We start from the raw sequence: 20668 nt of genomic DNA, 5'->3' as shown, positions 1-20668 counted from the left end.
TTAGAATGATTTTTTCAACATGGAGAGATGAGGCCCAAAGGGAAGAAACAAGCTAGAGACAAGGGAAAAATGAGCTGAGTCTTTTTTTTATTTTTACTACCAGCTGGCCCAAAAAAATATTGAGATGGGTTAGAATGATTTTTTCATGAAAAAAATCAAAATGGATTTTCCTACGCTATAGAAATTCATAAAAAACTAAAGAAATATGAATTTAAGCTTGTAGAAAACATTATGTAGCAACTTGGATGCATATATGAATTTAGTCTTACGCTAATTCGTGCGTTCATGTTAAACTATAACGTATTTTCTTTATCACCATTATGGTTTGAGCACCATATCAAATCTGTGACGATTTCTATTTTCATTCTATGACGTTTTCAAAGGTTTGTCATGGAAACTAAGCCCAAATTAGAGCCCATATGGGCTTTTTACAAATATGTGACGAAAATTCATAAATCGTCATAGATCCTACCTGTTTATGACGGTGTTCATGAACGTCACAAAAAATTCATCATGGATCAATGGATTTCTTGTAGTGTTATAACCATTCCTTGACCACCTAGATTAATGTCTAAATATGATTTATTCTATTTGGATGTTAATCGTTGCTAGAACGCTTAGGACCTCGAACACGGTACCACTTGTTTTATAAAAAGAAAATGTGTGAGTGTGTGGGAAGGGAAAATGTGGAATATTCAAAAGATGAGTTTAGACGGGATGGATGACACTTCTGTGTGAATTGCCGAATGGTGTGCTCGTACCTGTGTGGTTGAGCAAGGTTGGGAGATATCCATCTTGTCACAATTAAGGACCGAGTTGGTGTGTCATCTTGCCTAACTCCATTATCGTGCAAACCACTCGACCGTTGTATGTGGCAACGACTTAGCATAAATCCCACTAGTTAGTCTGATAGCCATCAGGAGAGCTGAAAGCAATGGGTGACCAAGGAGAAGGGATAAGCTCTGTGTGACTTATGCCCTGGTTAAACCTCAGTGATAGGTCAATGGCCCCTTGGTGGATCCCGTGTTGGCTAGTCAGGTCTAGCTAAGATGGGTAATGACTTTGTTGGGATATGCACCAACACTAAGGTGATCGTGCTATGGTACCCCGTTTGTGGGTAAAGTTGCACACCTCTGCAGAGTTAAAATCTATTCGAATAGTCGTGCCCACGGTACTGGGCGAGTTACGGTTTGGTCACACAACTATTGTTTCTTCTGGGAATGGATGGGTTGGCGTGAGTTGTTTTGGAAAAGTGTCCGGCAGTTGTGTCGTGTGCTACGGCAGATCAGAAGTCCGGTAGCAAATTTAAAACTTGGACCCTGTGTAGATCAACCCTACGTGTTACTCGGTGCGAGAAAGTTGCTTTGAAAATTCTTTTCTCTCAAATGAACCCCTGCATAAAAATAGCTTTCCGCAAATTAAACCCTAGCCTTATCCTTGATTTACCCTGTGCATTATATTCTGTTTATACCCCTCCGTAGGTGTGGTTGGACTTGCTGAGTACGTTTGTACTCACCCCTTTCCTAATTTTTACAGAGGAAGATCCAGACTTCGTTCCCGAAGATGTTGAGTAGGGGTTCCGTCCTGCACCCAACCTTGCCTGTGGATAGGGTCACCCGCAGGAAGCTCCATATGGCGCAAGACTCTGATGACCTCTTCGTAGTTAATGTCGTTGTGTGGGTTTTAGTTGTTATCCTCGCGATAGTGGCGCTTCACTGCCCATTACCGCGTAGACTTGTACTGTTATGTACCATCTGATGTAATAAATGTGTTATTAGCCTCCTGGGACTGATATTTGTATCACATTTAAATCTTCTCTCATGAGGGAATGCTTCAAAAATAGACAGTATTATTACAAGAGACTTGTGTAGTAGTGTTAGTTGATAAATTTAGAGTTGCATATAGTCAACTTATTCCTTCTATAACTGACAAATCATAATAGACTAAATCCACCCATGATTTTTTTCATACATCCCATTATTGAAACTAGCTAGTATTGGGTATGTCTAAAATAGAAAGGCATAAAGTTAATGGTTATATGAAAAAAAAGGAACGGGCAACACAAGTGCCCTATTTGTGAGGACTATGGATATCATTGGCATATCTGTAAGAGGGGCAGACTAGAAGACATCAAAGCTATGAAAGCAATCATGAAATAATGTGTCTACTCTTACTATAGTTTGTGTTTTTCCTTCCAAAAAAATATAGTGATGACTTGTATTGTTCCTGTAGGGGACCACCAAAGAAGAGGGATAAATCTGCCCACAGTTCTATTTTTCCTTCGAAGTATGATGCACCAACTGCATCCATTTCTTTTCCACCAAGATTTGCAATTTATTACTTCCTCTAATTGTTATTTCCAACTTGTGATAAATTCTAAATATTGGCTTTGCCCCTCTAGTCAAAACTTGGAAACAACTACTAGCAAAAGGAGAAATAGTGATGATTGTACTCTTGAAGCATCTAGAAGGTAATTGACACTAGCGCTGGAGTTTTGTGTTACTATCAGTGACCACTTGGTTAGGAAACTAAATGGATGCTCTCCATAATCACAGCCAAAGCTTGGAGATTTTAAGTAAGACAAGGGAAAACAAAAGAAATCTAGCTTTGGACTCTCAAAAAATTAGCATTTTTCTAAAATTGATTTCGTTTTCCATTTGACTACTGTATTTTACTAACAACATTTTCTGCTGAAAATGAACTATTTGTAGGTCAAGGAGTGGCCCAAATCAGCCGAAAATGCTTTCCATCGAGTATCCCTCACACATAGAACAACCTGTGAAGGTTACAAAGAAGGTGAAACCCATAAAGAATAAGAAAGGCCTAGGTACTAAAGATGTTAACACTTCAAAAATGCCACTTGACAGCCCCTCCATGGGTAGTACATAGAAAAAACACAACCACCTGGCCCTGCAATAAGTAAAAGAAGCAAGATAAGACTTAACTTTTAATCTTAGATATGCACGTCGTCATATTTGATGCCCATGTTGGCTTGACTTAGTTAATGTGAACTTTGACATCTCTTCTATGTGTGCACCTTGTTCATGTATGACTTGTACCTATCTCATGTTTCATCCTGTGATTTGAAATCATTGTGTGTGTGTGTGTGTGCACTTGGATTGCAATTGTAGATTTATATGCAATTCTAATGGTCTATATATTGGGTACATAAATCTGTCAAATTTGTGAAAGTTTGACCGCGAACACAATCGTCAAATGTCAAACACGTAAACATGAAAAATTGAAAATCATATGAGTTGGTTTATTGTCCTAAACATCACATAAATAATACAAAACATATGTTAAAATATAGACTGATGGTCAGCAACAAAAACATTTCTATAGCCGGGGGGGGGGGGGCATATGTCCAACCCGACCATAGCTTCCATATAGGTTTAGTTTATTTCGTCCAGGTGGTAGAGTCCATCGATATTTTGGGTTTGCAAGATCCTTCCACAAGTGGAGGAAGAAAGCACTCAAACATGAAAAAAAATGAACACCGGATGCAGGATGAAGTGAGAAAACTTGTGAATGGTATATCAGAGTATGGAGTTGGAAAATTGAAAGATGTCGAGACATAATATTTTTTCACATCAATTCAAACACCAGTTCATTTGAAGGTACGCATGGTGCATTACTAGTGACACATTGCACTATCTAGAACATACATCATCATTATATTACTAGCTATGTTACTATGTTATGAACCTACGGTACTAACGCTGCTAATATAAATTTATGTTCAGGATAAGTAGAAGAACTTGGTGAAAGCTTGCTAGAATATTCTAACATTATCTAGCTAGTTCTTATTTTGCCAGCGTTGAACTTATGTTATTCTCTTGCGTTTGTTTGACTGTCCAGAAAAATGGAAGAATGTTGCTGCCCATTGACCAAACACAGCTTGAGCGTATTATAGAGACAAATAAAAGTGGATCATATGTTACAATACAAAATAATGGTCAATACAACTCAAGCATTTTTTGGGGGAGAAGGGGAGGGGGGCACAAGCACACTAAAACAGACCCTGCAGGTATTACCTGATCACAACTCATGTAACTGAACCTACGCTATGTACTCTCTCTATTCAAAATTATATATTATTTATATATATATGCACAGTTCATATTTAGATTAGTAGTGTGTATATATATAATAGAAACATTAAAATGATCTATAACTAGAGATCTATTGGTATCAACTCCAAATAGAAAAATACAAAAGGAACTCGACTCGAATGGAATAACATTTTATGCACTCACAAAATCTCAAAAAAAAAAAATCATCCTAGTTATAGTAAAAAGAGGGGGTATTTATACTCCCCCACCTTAGATACACGATTGGTAAAGTGCCTCTGAGGGGGTATTTATATCACCAGGTGGTGGTTGATGGGGTCACCCGCCATTAAAAATTGTGGCATTTTTAGAAGCGGGTGAGGGCCTCACCCGTGTCTAAAAATGTATTTTTAGAGGTGGGCGATGGCATGATCCACCCCTACAAATGGTCGTACGCTAAAAATCATAATATTTTCATATGATCTCAGATAAAATCAAACTTTATATCATAATTGTAGAAAACGACAAGATCTAAAATTTTGTAGTTAAATTTTTTCATTTAAGATCATTTAATGGTCTAAAATATTATTATAAGTTCTATAATAGTTATAGCTATATAATATCTCATATAACTCAAGTCATACTTTGAGGTTTACAGAATCTTAACCTTTATATATACTAAAATATACTTGGCGTATTTTTTCTATATTTCACAATAACTATAGTGTAGAAGTTTCACTTTTAAAATTTGTTTTGCTATACGTAAAGATTTAAATAATATTTTGAATAAAATAGAAAAATATTTGTAGGGGCGGGAGCAGCGTCACCCGCTCGTACAAATCAATTTCAAATTTAATATAAAAAATAGCATACCTCATAGAGTCACAAGTGACGATTGTTCAGTGTGGTGGTAATAAAGCAACACGCGAGGCTTGAGGTTGGCAATTCGAATATGAGGTGATGCAAGTGTGCATATTTGATCAAAAAAAATTGTAGCTCAACATTATAGGGTTGGTTGGCTGGAATATTTTTTATTTTGTTGTTTTGAATTTGTTTTCAATTTTTTCATTTTCGCTACATGGATTTGTACGGGTCGGGCATGGCATGATCTGTCCCTAAAAATTGATTTCTAATGCGGGTCACGGCATGACTTGCCCCCTAAAAATTATTTTTAGAGGCGAGTGTGTTACCCGCTTCTAAAAGTAATTCCTTAGCTGCAAGAACTAGAGGCGGATTCTGCACCTGCCCCTAAAAATACTTTTTGTAGTAGTGTTTCCTTGACTATTTTTTATCTTTTAAGTTCAAATCACCCCTTGCTTCGTAGGGATCAGCTCAAGGAGGCCAGCAGAATTGTAAGTATTAACTGGCTAGTCACAGATCATTTATACTCCTTAGCTTCGTACGGAAGACACAAGCATCAGATATGTGGCGTTGTACTTGCGGCGCCGCTGGGCAGCGCAGGCAGGTTTGCGACGCGGGTTAGGTGGGTTCACAGTGCGGGCTGGTCCAGTGGGTTGATTTGCTTCTCCCAAACCAATCTCGGCCACCACTTTCACATATTCCAACCTACATGCCGTACAAATCAGTAAAGCAGCACATGCATGCAACACTACTACAGCACATCAGATGATGATGAAAAGAAACGGCATCCACCCTATACATATGTAGATCTATATCGCTCGAAGAATTGGAGGCCTCCGGGAGCATCTCGCTGTTCTCGCCATTAGCATCACGCCGCGTAAGCCGCCGGGTGCAGGACGCTAAAGAAAAAATAACGGAGATTAGGATAGCATCGCCATGTGTGGTCAGTCCGCGAGTCGCGTTATCGCTACGCGATGCCAAACGGTGACCTACGCACCGTCCTTGACTGCGGAAAGAATCGCCGGTTCGTCTCGCAGTCGCCGCCCCCTCCTCACCCTTGCCTTCCCCACCATGGTCAGGGTCGTCCTCGAGCCGACGCTTTGGCTCAACCTCACGGTCATCCTCCTCTGCCGTTTACTGATCTCAATCATGGATCCTGATCCTGACACTGCGTTCCCATCATGCCCTTCCTCATTCCTCTTTCACCCACCCCCTGACATGAGAGAGGAACATGCACTTCGATGCGAAGGATGGGGAGTGGAGCATGGTGTAGCAGAATCCCTGGCTGCCGGATCCTTGGAAGCCTGACCGCGAGATCCACGGCACAACAGCCGTCTCCGGTCATGCTAGCTTCTGCCTGCCTCGCACGACCTTCCCTGAACCCATCAACCATTGTTGTGCCTGGCTGCCTGCGTCAACCATGCATGCAGGCCCCTGCTCACGGTTGAATTTTCTATGTTCATAAGAGACGATGTCAGCTAGCTTCCTACCCTCTGCTCAGATCTCAATCTGACAATCTCCTCGGCATTGCATCCAGACGTCAAGTTTGGAGAGGTAAGCGGTGCCTCTGCCATGCTAATAATTCGTTTGTTTCTTTTTTGTTTATTATTACATTTAATTTCTTCAACGCTTCTTTTGGTTTATGGTGATTGGTGAATATATATTAACTTGAGCTCTGTCCCAATCCCAATTCTTAGCGCAGTCCACCATATTGCCCAAAGATTTATGCATCGTGGGACTCACCCGATTAGCTAGAAAGTTGTGCCAAGTTCTTCCCCTGCTAATCCTTCAAGGATGTTTTGTTTGTGAACAGATTTGATGCTCACTGTCTATCTTTCCTAGAAGAAGTTAATTGGTAAAGATTGCTGCAAACTAGAATTCTTTTAGCATCATGCATATATGCTGAGTTTTTCTCATATCATATTATCTACTCAACAACTGCTTCTACTTTATATTAGGATATAATACTGTGATACCTAATTTAGCAATTCACAACATAGTTCTGCTTTTAAAGATTGTTATTTTCAATTGTCCTGTGTACAATTGTCTGATCAGAAATAAAGTATTGTCTGATCGTTAACTATATTGTTCCGTGCAATTGTCATTGCCTCCATCAGATTTTATTCTAGAGAATATATGCCTTCCAAAGGTTAGTGGTGACCACATGAATTCTTTCCTGCTGTCCTCGGGTATCCAATGCAAGGAGGCGCAGTAGTGTATTTTTGAGCAAGTATGCTAATATAAGGTTCAATGGTGGACAGTCGACATATATGTTTGGTGAACAATCTATCTATAGGATTCAGAAAAAGCAAACACTACTACAGCCACCCTTATCACCGCCGGTTCTAAAAGTACATCACCAACGATTTTGGGTACCGTTGGATTTAAAACGTTGGTGATAGCGGGGCCATCACCGCCGGTTCTAGAGCCGTTGGTGATGTGCACCCATCACCGCCGGTTCGTATCTGGAACCGTTAGTGATGGAGACATCAACACCGCCGGTTCGTGTCTTAAACCGGCGGTGAAGACCTTTTTCCCATCAAAAAAATATTTTCATATAATAATATTGCATCATTTATACAACATATATAATATATAATTATAGCAACAGAATTCAACCATATGAGCTCATTCGATTTAGACAGTATGTTCTTACGATACTCTCAAGCCTTTAGAAGTATAGATGAACTCGCAGATCGTATAAAAACAAAATCAGGAGCTAGCTACCTTGTACAGCAAGAAGCAAATTTCCTTTTCCGCTCTTCCTATTCTGATGGAGAAGTTCATTTCTGCTCTCTTCTCTCTCAAGCAACTCACACAGCAAGAAGCAACCTGGCTCTTTGCTTGGCTATATTCTTATCCAGTAGCACACTGTTACCATCTTCTATCTTGATCAAGCAGAAACAAGGAAAAATGATTGTAATCAGTCTTTTCCTAAGAGTGCAATCCAAGCAAAGCAGTGAGACTACCAACAATATACTCATCAAATTAGCCATATCTCATGGTGCTAAGCAGCTGATGTTGGTTTGTTATAGTCGGCAAGGCATTAGCTTAGCACATTGCCAGGCTGCCATCAATACTTACCCAAATACCCAATAACCAGAGAATCAAACAGATGATATAATTCTTCATTCTTGTGATTCGTGATTGTGGTAATAACAGAAAAAGGCAGGGAGGTTAACATAAACGCAATCACACAACATTCTCTATTCCTAAAAATTCCTCAATAGGTAGATTCTATCAAAAAATCCCACGCGGAGCCCGCTTTCCTCATTTCAACTTTTGCTTAGGCAGATACCAAATACTTGAAAATTCAATTGTACACAAGGCCAGAGATCAAGCATTGTCACTGTAGAAAGTAATATACATACCAGGAAAAGAGGAGGCTCTAGAACTGCTACGACAATATAATGCAAAACCTGCAAACGAAGTAATGGGAGTATAGAGAGCTAAACACAACGTCAAGTGGCTAAAAAACCAAAACTGAGGCAATATGACTTACAGTAGCACCTGCATCTTGTTGTCATACTGCTTGGGCTTAGACAGAATGCAAGCTTGAAGGATACAGATACATTGAGATAATGTTGTGAAAGTGTTTTTTTGGATAGCATGAGTAGTTAAGCACTGAATAGGTTTAAATAACCAATGAAATGTCATCTGTTATAACCACTGTAAGAAAGAATCAAAGAACTGATTCAAGAACTATACTTCCACTTAATTGGTTAAAAAATATAGGGAACTCGAGCCTTTACAAGTGCCACAATGCTACTTATCTAACCCATAAGAAATTTGAATACTTAACATTTTGTGATTACCTTTGCCTTCCCCACCCTTTTGATGCTCCCAAAATAATTTTTCAGAACCATCCCAAAGGCTGGGACCAAGCATATCCATTACCTAAAAAAGAAAGATTAGTGAATAGAAGTTGTTAAGCTGCAAAGAAATCTAGAATATAATTAGTGAACTCATGAGAATAATATAGTAGTCACCCTGACGACCCTTGAAGTGGAACGATGGTATGCCATAGCAACCATTGAGAGCGCTGGTAAACAATGTCTAAATTCAGAAAGCTTAAAGACAGAGAAATGCTATTTCGAAAAAAAAGACAGAGAATTGGTATATATTCATTTCAGTATATCCATTTCAGTTACTTTGACTATTTAAGAGATGCAATTAGTTATGAACATCTCAGAATGAACAGTCAGTAACGAACCAAAGAATTTCAGCAAACAAACCCAACATATTCTTCTTGCATCAATATCAGAAATTCATGTTGCTGCTGATGATAGTGTCAAATAACGGCAACATTATAAGATGACAGACGTAAGTGCTCCTGCTCACTAATTCCAGACCAGACATTGCCTACTTCTCATATCTTCTATTTCCAGAAATTGACAAACATCGAAGCCAACACAATACGTAGTATAAGCTACAGGAGGATAGGTAGATTACCTCGGAGAGCAGCTTGTCATAGGTGGTGGGCTGGTCGAAGAGCATGGCGTTGTTGACCTTCTCCTTCTGCTTGCCCTTGCTCCACTTTCTTCTTCTTCTTCTTCCGCCTCCAGACTTGGCCGGGGCCTTCTCCTTCCCTCCATCCTTGCTGCAAATGAACGACGAAAAGACTCGGAAGCAGCAGCACGTAGCAGAGCAAGCAGATCCGCGTCCAATAAATCCATCGAAGAAAGCTAAGCCATCCTGATACCTGGATCTGGATCGGGGGCCCAGTGGCGTCGGCGACACCGGGCTGGGTCGGCATCTACCTCGACGCTGTCTCCTCTCCCGCACCCGGCCTGTTGGGCGGCGGCGTCGTCTTTCTCCCACACCCGGCTTGTAGGGCGGCGGCGGCGTCCGAGCGGAGGCCGCACCCGGCACGCGTCCTTGGCGGCTGCCGGGTTTGCGGCGGCAGGCGGAGGCCGCAGCAGGCGTGGGTCACGGCCAGGGGAGGGCGCGGGAGGAGGAAGGGGAATGGGGAGGAGGGCGGCGCCACGAGGGAGGGCGGGCTGTGGGCGGACGCCAGGGGGAGGAGGAAAAAAATACCAGAGAGAGAGGGAGGGGAGAATGAAAAAAAATAGGTGGAGAACACATTACCGCCGGGTCATATTACAACCCGACGGTGATGTTAATATATCACCCCCGGTTCGTAATACGACCCGGCGGTGATGCTCTCGAGAGCATCACCGCCGGGTCGTATTATGAACCGGCGGTGATATGTTAGCATCACCGCCGGGTCCATTTGGAACCGGCGGTGATAGACTATCACCGCCGGTTCGAAACAAACCGGCGGTGATGGGGCATTTGTGATGATGTATTCTGTAGTAGTGAAATCATGTTAGCTGATGGCTTTGATAGCCCCTTTTGGTTAAGTTAGCTTAAGAAGGTTTCTACTCTTTTTTCCCTCAAGTTTATTCTTTTTGTTGCGTGATATGTGTCGAAACTCAATCATTCTCATACCATTTCATGCTGATATCGGATACTTGCATATTATAATTGTTCTTAAGCCCTTAGCCATTGTATATGTGTTCAAAATTATATATGTATGCATCATGTCTACAGATTTTTTTTTCCACCATGCAACTCACAGATGGGATGGGGCTTTCCTCTGCTTTAAAGGGATAGTTGCTGGTTGCAGTTACAACAACATGAAGGCACCTCCAAGAGCAACATGAAGCAGAGTCATTAAGTGAAATCTTATGCATCTGTACCTTATACCATATTTGTTAGCTATTGTTAGTTGTTTCATTTTCGCAACCATGGTGAATTGAAACCTTTTTGCATATGAGTAGATTTTCAAAAGGTGAAAGATGTAATTTGCATTGTGCAGGAATTGTCTTGAATTGAGGCTTAAATAGTATTCTTATCACAAAGAAGGGTGTAATAGGTACAGCTAAACCTTTTTGCTTGCCTACAGCACATGATACTGATACTTATTATTATATTTGGCGTCTATGCAATGATATAGTCATTTATGCTTTGCAAATCCTATAGCTCTTGGTCAACTTAGAGTTCATTAGTCTTTGCAAATCTGAATAACTGGTTATATATTAAGCCATCTTTATGGATAAACAATGATTCATGACTTTCCACACTATTTATAAGTCTACCCGTCCTTTCCGCACTATATGGTTGCCGTCGGATAGCCTTGCAATTTCTATTTGATTTTTGATTGAACTGTGTTGTATGATTAAAAGGGGGGCAAACAAACCTACACCCGACATAATCATCGGCCACTATGACTACCCTAATGGTATAGTGTTGACAGCACTTACCATCCACGCCTTCTCTACACGCGCGGCGGTAGCGTGCCCACCATCCTATTATATACATCACACCAAAAAAATCGCGACTCTGCTGAATAGTCGAGCTAGCTAGGACGAACGACGGCCCAGAGAGCCGATAAAAACAAATCCGATTTTGAAGGAGCAGGTACCTATGAATTTAGACATCTAGCTAGCTATCCTAGCTAGGATAACCACCAAATGGGCACGCATTCTAGCTAGGGTCCATCGATCGATCTGACCGGCAGGCCCCTAGCTAGCTAGGGTCCAGCACACCGAACCCTACATAGGCGCTGTTTAGTTGAAACGTAAAATTATTTTGTGAAAGAATTTTGCTAATTTGAAGTACTAAATGAAGTCTATTTACAAAAAATTTTACATAGATGGGTTATAAATCGCGAGACGAATCTAATAATGCTAATTAATTCATGATTAATCTATAATTAGCGGATGATTACTGTAGCATCACTATTGCAAATCATAGATTAAGTAGGCTCATTAGATTCGTCTCGCGATTTACAGCCCATCCATGCAAAAAAATTTGTAAATAGATTTCATTTACTACTCCATACATGTGTCGAAACATTCAATGTGATGTTTTTTTGCATTTACAGGGCCATATATACTTGCAACACTATCATCATCGGACCCTGAAAACGACTGTGTTTAGATCCCAGAAAAGGTCACATCGGACACTGTAGCACACTGTAGCATTTTTTGTTTGTTTGTGGTAAATATTGTCCTATCATGACCTAACTAGGCTCAAAAGATTCGTCTCGCAAGATACATCAAAACTATGCAATTAGTTTTTTAGTTACCTATATTTAGTACTCCATGTATGGATTATTTACTATATTTAATGTTTCGATGTGATTTCGATGTGATGGAAAGTTTGGAGTTTTTGTGGTATCTAAACACACCCTACCCTTTGCATTGCCGTATGAAAATTCCAAACAGACACCACCCACGCACTAGGCTCTACATAGCTAGTCCTTTTGATCTGCACGTGGAGGACAGGAGGGAGGGTAGATGTATGTTGACTGCATACCCATCTATTTATTATTCTGTACCAGTGCATGGACAGGTGCTGGTTTTGATAGATTTGTGTGTCATCAAGTCTATCTTGATTGCAAAAGCCTTATTACAGCATAAGGAACTTCAGTGGCCGTGATTACCCGCGCTTCATTAGTGATGAACAATTTTCGATCGTCCCTTGGTATTGATAGTAAAAGAAATCACAGTTTGTGGCGCCAATTATATTAATACCATGATTTATATATGATGCGTAGAGTTGGTCATCAGTCACTGATTTGTTAATCATATCCATTGTAGTGGTGCAACCAAGAGACGACGTACTTGACATTACTTGACAAGGTATTCGTGGGAGCCACCAGTCACCATTCTAGTAACCGCTTTTGGAAAACACCAGCCACCGGCAATTGCCCTACCAAATGTGTGTATCCTCACTCTCATAGTACTTAATAGATGCATAGCTATATAGCTACAGTACATGCTATTCATTATTGTGTTGCTCCCGTGGCACCTATCTTTCGTACTTTCACAAATTCCAACTAGCAACATGCAGTACAAATCAATAAGGTCTCCTCCAACGAAGACCACCAGCTATACCATGGTCATAGCTCATAGGAATTTCACTCGTCATTTTGCTTACATGAAAGAAAGAGAACGTGAGGAGAGAGATTGTACTACATGGAAGAAAGAGAACGTGAGGGGGCAATTTACTTTATTAATGAGAAAGCTAAGAGGATGTGGTTTGAGCAAATGTGTTAAGACAAACCATTATATTAAGTAATCTCTTACTATCTTATACGTGGTGGACAAGTGTAGAGAAGTGTACTAGCTAGCTCAACCATTGAAGACGGCCTAAGGCTTCCACTGTGTATTCATGCATGCAATAAATAAACACCATCGATTAGTCAAAAAAGGACTGCCGCTTGACTAGCTGTGGCGGAGGCACCTTTAACCGTAGTATTTCAGCGACAGTAGCTAGCTAGCCAGCTACTGATCGAACTTTGCCAAAGGATCGGAGAGGCAAGGACGGAGCATGGCAGCAGCAGCACCACGCATGCCCGTTCCGGCAACATGCATGCCAGTACCGCGGGCAGTGGCTGCAATGGGATAGTTTTTTTAGGGCGTCTTTCTCGGGATAGTTTTTTTAGGGCGTCTTTCTCGGGATAGTTAACCTCGCTCAAGTCACATCACCTGGATCATATCAGGGACGGAGTGGATTCGACCTCCCACATCATCTCGATGCATGATCGCCGCGCGCTTTGTTCTGTTCTCGCTTCTGCTTCCATTCTTGGGCTGTGTTTAGTTCCCTCAAAAAAACACTGTAACACGGATGTGATGGAAAGTTTGGAAATTTTGTGGTCTTGTTTAGATGTGTAAAGTTTTGAGTGTAAAACACTTTAGCACTTTCGTTTGTATTTAATAATTATTATTCTGTTATGGGTTAATTAGGCTTAAAAAATTCATCTCGCAAATTATAGACAAATTGTATAATTAGTTATTTTATTTAGCTATATTTAATACTTCATGTATGTGTTAAAACATTCGATGTGATGAAGAATTTTGTAAAATTTTGAAATTTCGAAGGGAACTAAACAAGGCTCTTTTCTCTCTGAATGGACATCACGTCAGGTCGTCATCGAAACGTACAGTTGTGATATGAATATATAGTACTCCCTCCACACCTAAATTAGCTGTCGTTTTGGCCATATGGTTGGTTTTCGCAAAGCTTGTCGCTGGCCTCACAAAGGCTTCATGTTGGACGGATTGCCCCTAATTACTTGCATTGGCTTGCCTCGTTTCCCATCCAGCGACAGGCCGCCATGCAAGCGTACCCCAGCGAGCGCCGTGCAAAAAGAGCAGCAGTGCGCCTCCCTTCCTCTCCCGCAGCAAAAAAGCGCTCGCATACGGGAACTCGAACCGTCGACACCTAGCCTCGGGCCGCTGAAGAACAACCACTTGAGCTACGCAGGATTGTAGTAAATGCGACATCCGCAGCGCTATTTAATAAGGGCAAAGAAGGAAAAAGTACCCCTAATTAATCACTCCTTGGTAAGCACAATTATGTCCTAAACGACAACTAATTCGAGTATGGAGGGAGTACACCGCTTTCTCAATATATAATGCATGCTTATTAATAATCATTAGTTACCGTGTTAATATAGTATTATGGTATAACCTACAGCTCCACGCATATAGTCTAACTCTAACAGCAGAGAAATAATCAGAGTTGCGCAAGCAAGAGTATAGCTAGCTACTCTATATATCTCTTAAAAAAAACAGCCACGTATACATGTACACTGCAGCCAGGGCCGGCTCATGGTTTTCAGGGCCCAGGGCGAGCCAAACACTATGGGCCCTTTAGCTCCTCCACACTATTACAATGATGCTTAAAAAAGAGTCTCGAAGTGACTGAATACACATCAACCTTACAGAGTTGCACTGTACAAATGAATAAACATCGAAGCTATCAAATATGCTTGGAACCCACGTCAAATAAAATAGCATTACTTTTAGTTTCTCTCTTCCCAAACCCGAGACAAGCTGTGAGCGGCAGTTGGCGTGGAGAACTGATAAGGACAACAAAAAAATGTTTAATGGAATTGGCACCAGCGCAAGTTCTTGCCTCGCTCCACATTTTCTTGGCATTGCTTGAAATAAGCATCGACTTTCACAGTGTGTAGAGTAATGGCCCCAATCCTCTTTTTTATTTTTTAGAATCACTCAAGCCTCACATTGTGGAGGTTCTTAGGCCAACTCTTTTTTATTTACGACTGTAATTAAAAGGAAGATAGAAATTCTAATAATATATGTAATTCATGAGGAAGTTCGGAAGATCTACGTGACTAGTTGTGTGCCTAGCTGCCTGCTCGTATACTCCGAGTTAAGCCAAGTATTACTACCTATTGCATACTAGATCTTGGGCCCCCTTAATCCATGGGCCCCGAGCCGTAGCCCTGCCTGCCTTCCCTTCTAAACCGGCCCTGACTGCAGCGATCGGTGGTGATGATTAGCATTCAATTCAAAACTGTTTTTCCCCGTTCGACGCAAAGCGGGAAGGGCGAAACTTCGTGGAAGCAACCGCACTGACCATTTCGGCAAAAACACTAGCTCTGGGCCTTTGCCCTAGCGCCTTCCAAACGCGTGAAACGTCACTCCCTCGCACATCACGCAGCGTCATCCATTCATCATTGCTTCTCCCAAACCAACCACACTTTCACATACTCCTACCTAGGGGTGGTAATGGGTCATGGCCCTAGTGGTCTCTTCACAGCCCAAGAAGACCCTTAAATTATTTAGCTCAAAATTATTTAAGATTAGAGCCCGACCCTTAGATTTTCTAGTTCAAAATCTTGGACCCTTTACCACCCCTACTTCTACCTGCTACGTACAGGCCGGCAACAGCACAGGCAACACTACAACACATCCGATGAAAAGAATTGTATTTATTTCAAAAAAAATGTACATATGCATCCACACCTTATATACATGTCACAACAAAAAATCGCACGTTTGCATTGTAAGATTGTTATTGCGCAGGAGGGTCTAACAAATTTACTGAAGTTAGGGGGGCCAAGGCCCCTGCTAGCACCCCCCCCCCCGCTCCGCCATTGTTTGTATTCTGTACCAGTGCATAGGTGCTAAACTGCTGAGCTTGACAAATTTGTGTCATCAAGTCTCTCTTGATTGCAAAGCCTTACAGGATAAGAATGTCACTAGCCGCGATTACCCACGCTTGTTTACTCATGAGCAATATTCGTCCCTTGATATTGCTAGTAAAAAGAATCATAGTATGTGGCACCAATACCATGATTTATAACGCATAGATCGAGTTCTTCACCGATTTGTTAAACTCTTGTAGTGATGCAACCAAGTGACTTGACATTCCTTGACAAGGCATCTTTCTTTCTTGTAAGATTTTGCAACCAAGAGACATGACATGAGCATAACAAAATCATTAGTACCGGTGTACAGGTACTACTGATGGTTTGGATGTGTTTATGTGGTACTGATGATATTGATATGTTTATGTCAAGTCTCTTGACCATAAAGCTTTATAATTTATATATAGGACAAGCAAGAAAGAAATATTCCTCTTGTCATCCATTGACTTGTCCAACGTCGATTGCCAGTGAAGGCAGGCGATCGACGTTGTTTGTAGCGCGTTAGTCTCGGCGAATGTGAAGGGAACAAAGGGCGCCTGCAAATAAAGACTAGCGTTCAGCAGAGACGCAAGGCATTAGTCATTAGTCATGAAGGGGCCATCCCCAAGGGGCCATATCGAAGGGACATGTCCCTTCGATCTCTCTTGGTCTTGTATATAAATAAAAATTTCTAATCAATGGAAATAACAATCATTCATTCCTCAATTCTCTTGCTCTCTCAATTCTATTCTCAACATAGCATGGGTCATAGCTATGTCCACATCAATAATAAAGTATTGTGTACGTTTTGACTGAGCCCGGCCTCCACACTATCGCAAAGGTTCCGAATTGGAAATTAATACCGTCGCAACTAGGTTGCGTACTGTGAGAAATTCTACTATCATGTTGCATTGGTCAGTAAAATGCATCTCCAAAAAGATACTACCATATGTGAAAGGTATCGATTAATATTTGCTACACCTAATTAGTTTGCAGTTCAGCTGTGCATATATACTTATCTGGTCATATATGTATACATGATTGTTAGGAGTAGATGTGGTCAAACAAGGTTGAAACCCCAACAATGACCCTTTTTATTTGCCATATTGTACAAGTTTTGGAATTTAGATGCTGAAGTGCCAGCTTTTACTGTTTTACCAAATGGAGGGTCCAATCAGAGAACATGGAAGTTGCAAAGGGCCGGGTGCGAAAATGCATGTACCTTTTTTTCAAAAAAAAATATGCATGTACTTTAGAGCTAGGAATCCGCTGCACAGTGGATTGCTAGGTAGCTGGTACGTGCATGGGACCACACGCACTGTACAAAGTATATATCATTTGTCCCAAGCATAGCAGTGCCGCAGGTTCTTGGAAATTGCACTGATCGCGCGCGTATGCAGCAGGAGTAGTTAGGTAGTGAACTGTCAGAATTACCAGTGCTACCTAAAAAGATGGTTCCCTTTTAACACAAAACACAATAAATCACTATCGTTCTTAATTTAGATAATTATAAACAGGCCTAGAAATTAGTATATAGCTTTTCTTTTTGCAAAAGCAATAGCTCCTTGTTCTGAATCTTCTGCATGTCAGGCCGTGTTTAGATTTATTTTTCATTTTTTTTTAAATCGCCTTCATGATGTATTAAATGTAGTCGAAAAAAATCGCATTACACAAATGGACTGTAAATCGCAAGACGAATCTAATGAACCTAATTAGACAGTGATTAGACACTAAAGTGCTACAGTAAACATGCTCTAATTATGGATTAATTAGACTCATTAGATTCGTCTCGTAGTATACAGACGAGTTCTATAATTAGTTTTATGATTAGTCTATATTTAATACTTCAAATATAAAATGATGCTGAAACTTTTGGAGATGCTCAACATAGTTACCGTGTGTATGGCTTACTAATCATCATTTTCTGTGTTAGTATATATAGTAACCCACAGCATTTAAAACTGTTTTCCCAGTCCAACGCATTAAAGTAGGAAGGACGAAACTTCGCGGAAGCAACCACACTGACCATTTCGGCAAAAACACTAGCTCTGGGCCTTTGCCCTAGCGGCCTTCCAAATCTGCGAAACATCACTCTCTCACAGTGTCACGCATCATCATCCATTCACCATTGCTTCTCCCAAACCAACCACCACCACTTTCACATACTCCAACCTACACGCCGTACAAATTAGTAAGACCGCAGCACATGCAACACTACTAACGGCACATCAGCTGAAAAGAAATGGCATCCACCCTATGCATCACACCAAAAAATCGCTACTCTGTTCAACAGTAGTCGAGCTAGGAATGACCAAGAGATCGAGCTGATAAAAAAAAAATCCAATTTTGAAGGCAGGTATGTACACTGCACTAATTAATTAACTGTTTCTGACTAAACACTGGGCTTTAGACCTCTAGCTAGCTAGCGGCCCTAGGATAACCAAATGGGTGCAGCATCCAATATCAGGCTTCATGCATCCTAGCCTCTTGGTCCACACCATCGATCTGACCCGGCCCCTAGCTACAGCCTACCGTACCCTACATATATACATATGCAACAACACGATTATCCGCGTCGGATCCTGAAAACGACTTTGTTGTATGAAAATTTCAAACAGATATATAGCACAATACTGAGCTCGTACTAGTACTTCTCCATCTAGTATTTTGTACCGGTGCATGCACCGGTGCTGGTTTTGATATAGATTTGTGTCATCAATAAGCCTCTCTGGATTGCAAAAACTTAGAGGACAAGGAACGTCACTAGCTAGCCTTGATTACCCGTGTTAGATTAGTATAGATTACTGATGGACAATATTCGTCCCTTGATATTGACAGTAGAAAAATCACAGTTTGTGGCGCCAATATCATGATTTATGACGCATAGAGTTTGTCACCGATTTGTTAATAATGTCTTGTAGTGATGCGACCAAGAAACTTGACATTCCTTGACAAGGTACCTTTCGTTTCTTTCTTTTAAAACTTAGCAACCAAGAGACATGACTAGTGGCGAAGTTCGAGCAAATTGAAGAGGTGCACTAGTCTAGTCTTGTGGGTGCATAAAGTTGAGCTGTAATCAAACAAGATTGGAAAAGTATTTAAATTTGCTTTGTGTTCAGATACCGCTGAAAGTTCAACGTTCTGAATAGTCTTCAGTCAAAAAAATCTTCTTAAAAAAAAGAAAAGGATTCTTTAGTGTCATGTAGGTTGATTATTTTGCCTCAGAAACATGCGACATGATCATGACAGAGCGAATCAGATGGAGGTCTTATTCTAATCTAAGTGCATGCGTAGGCGGAATATTATTTGCTGATTGCGACATGTATGGATTCGGTACGCAAGTGGCCGGCATGCTTTGGACCAAAAGTTTTACGGTGTGTTTGGTTGCGGGGTGAATGGGTTGGGTTGGATCCAACCCGTATTTGGGGACGGAGCCGACCCATTCATTGTTTGGTTGTACTTCTGATTTTGGGGACGGAGTGAACCCATTTTATGTTTGGTTGAAGGAATTGGGAATACGGCTTGGATTGCATGATAACACCGTTAATTAGGATCCCACTTGCCATCAATGAACCCACCTGTCAATCTCTCACTTTTTTCTTTATCTTTTTATTTTCTCTCTCCCTTATCTTCTTCCTCAACCCGACGGCCACCGGCCCCGCCCGCCGCCTGCTGCGCCCGGCCCCCCGCCGCCGCCGCGGCCAGCCCCGCCTCCTTTGCCCTCCGCCGCGCCCCGCCCGCCTCCTCTGCTTGCCGGCCCCGCCTCCTCCGCCTTGCCCTGCGGCCGCCGCCGTGGCCGGCCCGGCCTTGGCCTGGCCTTGGCTCGCTCCGGGAGGGCGCCGGGTGGCCGGCCCGGCCTCCTCCGCCCGCCGCCGCCGCGGCCGGCCCCGCCTCCTTCGCCCTCCGCCGCGGCCGGCCCGCCTCCTCTGCTTGCCGCCGCAGCCCGCCCCGCGCGCCGTGGCCCCGGCCTCCTCTGCCCGTCGACGTCGCCCCGGCCTCCTCCGCCCGTCGCCTTGGCCGTCGCCGTGGCCGTCGCCGTCGCCCCGCCCGTCGCCCAGTCGTCCGCCCGTCACGGAACCCAGACGGAGGAAACTGGGTTGGACTCGTCCGCTCGATTTTGGCGGACGAGTCCGACCCGGATCTGAGCCGAATATTCCCCTCCGGGTCGGACCTAACCCCCTCCAACCTCCATCCAAACATCAGAAAAAGGGGTTCAACCCATCCGGGTTGGACCCTACCATTCAACCAAACACACGGTTATGGTCTGTTGGATTTGGTCTCGCGTCACATCAAGAACTCAAAGCAACTCAAAGCATGATGGTGACATTTTATATTCGGTGATCTGGTGATGATATCATCATAAGATATGTGCGCTTTCCTGACTGAAAAGCTTGTTGGTATCTATCGATGCTTTATTACTTCCATCTGATGATGACGTGATAAAGATGCCTATTATCACAACGATTGACAGTACTTGTTAGTGCATACAATGTTTGGATCCACCCAGATGGTGAATCCAACTTTTACAATAATCTAGCTTATGATCCAAACATCCTAAATTGTGATCCAGCTTTCAAGGGCCATCAACGTTAATTCCGACAATCTTCCGCACCCCGTGTTAACCGACTTGAGAGAACCGCCCCACAATCTGGGTGCATTATTTTTATGTTTATGCGAGCAATTGTGTGCATTATTTTTTTGTATTTTTTTTTAAAAAATTAATTAGGTAATGCACGGTTGAAAACACATAAATAAATGGGTTCAAACCGTATTGTAAGTTTATTACCGCAATTCTAGTCATTACTAC

At 41.9% G+C, this 20668-nt stretch overlaps 2 long non-coding RNA genes across 3 annotated transcripts; both read right to left on the bottom strand.

The window, feature by feature from the left end:
• Nucleotides 1-7644: 7644 nt before the first annotated feature.
• Nucleotides 7645-8393, bottom strand: LOC120650918. 2 transcript variants are annotated; one of them, XR_005665857.1, is made up of 2 exons: nt 8285-8393; nt 7645-7801 (listed from the first exon to the last, which is right to left on the bottom strand). It is a non-coding gene; the product is annotated as an uncharacterized LOC120650918 (long non-coding RNA). The 2 variants fall into 2 exon arrangements; XR_005665858.1 differs by having other exon boundaries at nt 7645-7797; nt 8285-8388.
• A 128-nt stretch (nt 8394-8521) lies between these two features.
• Nucleotides 8522-9499, bottom strand: LOC120650917. The gene is made up of 2 exons (XR_005665856.1): nt 9366-9499; nt 8522-8810 (listed from the first exon to the last, which is right to left on the bottom strand). It is a non-coding gene; the product is annotated as an uncharacterized LOC120650917 (long non-coding RNA).
• Between the last annotated feature and the right edge of the window lie 11169 nt (nt 9500-20668).

The sequence above is a fragment of the Panicum virgatum genome, chromosome 9K, assembly GCF_016808335.1.
Source record: "Panicum virgatum strain AP13 chromosome 9K, P.virgatum_v5, whole genome shotgun sequence".
Classification (NCBI taxonomy): domain Eukaryota; kingdom Viridiplantae; phylum Streptophyta; class Magnoliopsida; order Poales; family Poaceae; genus Panicum; species Panicum virgatum.
This window is presented reverse-complemented; position numbering and strand designations above follow the sequence as displayed.